The following is a 3,553-nucleotide window of genomic DNA, read 5'->3' as shown; positions in this document are numbered from 1 at the left end:
TTAGTCTTCTCCTTCATCCTCCTCTCCTTCCTCGCCTTCATTATCATCTTCATTTTCCTCACCTTCATCCTCAGCCCCTTCTTCATCAATATCTTCCAATCCTCCTCCTCCTCCTCCTTCTTCTCCTTCATCATCACCTTCCCCTTCTCCTTCTTCATCAATTGTATTAGTCACTTTTCTGTTGCTGTGATAGAAACACTGACCAGAAACACTGACCCAAGCAATTTATAGGAAGAGTTTATTTGAGCTTATGGTTCCAGGGGAATTTCAGTCCATCATGGCAGGGAGGCGTGGTGGCTGGAGGTGGCTGGAGCAGCAGCAGGAGAAGCCAAGCTCTCACATCATCATGCAGGCACAGGAAGCAAGCAAGAGAGCAATTAATTGGAGATGTGGCAAGGCTTAAGAACTCTCTAAGCCCACCCCCAGTGACGTGCTTCCTCCAGGATAGCCACACCTTCTAAAACCTCCCAAAACAGTGCCATCATCTGGGGACAAAATATCCAAACACTTGGAGCCTATGGGGGACATTTTCATTCAACACCACATCAGTCATATCAGGAACCAAAGGATTTGGCCAAATACCATCTTTGATGACCTCTCCTAATTCAACTGCGCCTGCATCAGGATGGTCAGTGAACCAGATGAAGCAGCTCTCTGGTTCTTCATGCTACCTCTTCCTGCTGGTTTACTCTGTATTTGACTTGAGCATTTCATCAAATCCTTTCCAGATTTCCATTTGATTTCAGTTCGATCACCACACTCATTCAGATGAAATTCTTTAGCGAGAGCTTTATTTTCAAAGTAAGGATTTTCATCAAAATAAAAATCTATTCTGTAAGCCAGGCATAGTGGTGCACACCTTTAGTCTCAGCACTCGAGAGGCAGAGGCAGGCAGAGCTCTGGAGTTCAAGGCCAGCCTGGTCTACACAGTTCCAGGCCAGCTGGGACTACAGGAGACCCTGTCTCAAAAAGACAAAAAAAAAAAAAAATCTGTTCTGTAACCTGCTTTTATATCTTCAAATTCTGTCACTTCAACTGTGGTAAAATAACGCAGCACCTCCTCATCCTCCCCAAGCATTTCAGGCAGACACATGACGATGGTTGACAAATGTTGTTACCCGAAATTTTGGGATTGTGGCAATCAATTCTGAAAAATGGTGGCTATATTTCTGTTTTACTTTCAAAATTTCCTCACCAGCTTGTTCATTAAGTCTGTCTATTTCATTTTGTACTTCATCAATATGTTCAATTGCTTCTTGTTGTTCTTTTCCTCCCTTCTGCAAGCCCAGGGAGGTCGATGAGTCAGCCAGCTTCAGGGCAGGCATGAGTCTGGGCTTCTTGGGCTGAGGCAGGGGTGCTAATTGCCATTTCGGGGCCATGCCACAAGGGAAGTCTGCAAAGCAGAACTGGGTCCCAACACAGCAGGCTTCAGGAAACTTGGGGCCTATTTATTTATTTCTATGTGTATGAGTGTTTACCTACATGTATGTATGGACACCATATGCCCACAGAGGCCAGAAGAGGGCGTTGGATCCCCTGGAACTGGAGTTACAGATGTTTATGAGTGGTCATGTGGGTTCTGGGAACTGAACCTGGGTCTCTACAAGAGCAATCAGTGCTCTTAACCACTGAGCCATCTTCTAGCCCCTGTTAGAATATTTTTATTTAGAAGATCCTATGCATCATATACTTTATTATAACACATATTTTATAATCATGATTTATCAGGAAAATTGGGAGAAATTCTTGGAAAGCGAAAATATATGAATTTTTAAAACCCAAACCTCATTAGCAGCTTCATAATCACAATATGAAAATGACACATGGATATTTGAAGTTAGATTAAAAGTTGTCATTAAACTGTATGAATGAAAACTTTGTCTTGGACTGGAGGAGATGGCCCAGTGATTAAGAGTACTTGCTGCTCTTGCAGAAGTCAGAGTTCCATTCCCAGAACTCATATCAGGTTGCTCACAACCGCCTGTAACTCCAACTCCAGGAATCCAATATCCTGGCCTCCACAAGCAACTAACTGTACACACACACAGACACACACACACACACACACACACACACACACACACACACACACTCATACTAAATAAATAAATAAATAATTGTAAAAGGAAATAAAGGCTTTTTTTGTTGAACACATAGGCTGTCATCTTTATGATGCTTTGTCTTTCCAGCTTCCACCCACTAGGATCTCACCAGCAATAATAACATCTACTTGGCACCTACCACCTGCGAAACAGCAGTTTCTCATATGTGGTCTCCTGTGATCCTAAGGAAGACACCGTTTCCATCCTCCCTCTTCCCCACTTTGCCATGTTAAGCCATTTTCCTATGTTCATGTAGCTGGTAAATCTAGTTTAGATATGTTTCCACAACTTAGCATTATTCATTGTTGTTTGTCCTAAATGGTGTACACATGCAGACACATGCTCTATGATTTTCTCCTTTCTTCAGTATCTTTATCCTTATTTCATACTTGTTCCCCAATACCAACTGGGAGGGAACATGTTGTGGTCCAATACCATTACAGCACCATTCTGATTTGCTAAGAAATATTGAAGAAACCAATGGGTCATTCAAAATCATAGGTTTTTGGGCAAACGACTGGTTTGATTGGCATTTGTCATCCAGGGATGTTTGAGTTTTATGCAGTTGCAGCATACAACTAAAGAATGACTAGTTCAAAAGTAAACTGCAATTAACTGAATGTGCCCCATGGGTAGATTTTCTGATTTTTGCCACTTGAAGCAATTTTCAAAGACATTAAAGGGGCCTTCTGATTAATTTTAATGAAATTCAAGAGCCGTTACAGACAGTTTGCATCGTCAGCAGTGCATTAAATTTGCAAATGATTGGTACAGACTTTAAGAATTAGATGCTTTAACACAGGATCAGGTAGTAAAAATAATTATTTTTCTCTCATTCTTTTGTGCTTTTCCATCATTTGAAAATGGCAATAAACAGGAACAATTTCCTGGAATGTCCATTGGGTTAAGTGGATGAGTCACTCCAAGTGTCATCAAATTCACAAGGACAAGTTACAGTGAAGTAGTCAGATGATATTGGACATTGATTCCAAAATGTGTGGAAAAGGAAAGTTACTCAGGGAGACAGGGCACGTTCATTCATAGCCTTCCTGTTTGACCAACTCAGGACACTGTGATCATTAATAATAGCTGTGATGCTACAATTACAGTAAGAGGTGTAGTAGTACTTTCTTCCCCTTTCTTCCCAGAGAACATCCATTCTTTGTCCATTCTTTCCAGAAGCTTACAAAGCCCACAGAGACTTTTATGGCTTTGTCCCATAAAAGGGGTTTCTTCTGGGAAAAAAAAATCTATGATTATCTCTGGCCTCTAGCTTTTGAAGCTGGGACAAAGCCTTGTGAGTAATAATGAAACCCCCTTTTTTAGGATAAGGGAAATTGAGATTTAAGAAAAGGACAAGCAACAAAGAAGCTGTCCTTACAGGTTTAAACTTGAATTTATTGGGTGCAAGGTTTTCATTGGCTTACACCGCCCTTGGGGATTAACCTTGT

At 41.3% G+C, this 3,553-nt stretch overlaps 1 pseudogene; it reads right to left on the bottom strand.

The window, feature by feature from the left end:
- LOC103744435 lies at positions 1 to 1,388 on the bottom strand (annotated as a pseudogene).
- Between the last annotated feature and the right edge of the window lie 2,165 nt (positions 1,389 to 3,553).

This window comes from Nannospalax galili, unplaced genomic scaffold (assembly GCF_000622305.1).
Source record: "Nannospalax galili isolate Female #2095 unplaced genomic scaffold, S.galili_v1.0 scaffold281, whole genome shotgun sequence".
Classification (NCBI taxonomy): Eukaryota; Metazoa; Chordata; class Mammalia; order Rodentia; family Spalacidae; genus Nannospalax; species Nannospalax galili.
Note: the sequence above shows the minus strand (reverse complement) of the source record. Positions and strands in the feature narration are given on the sequence as shown.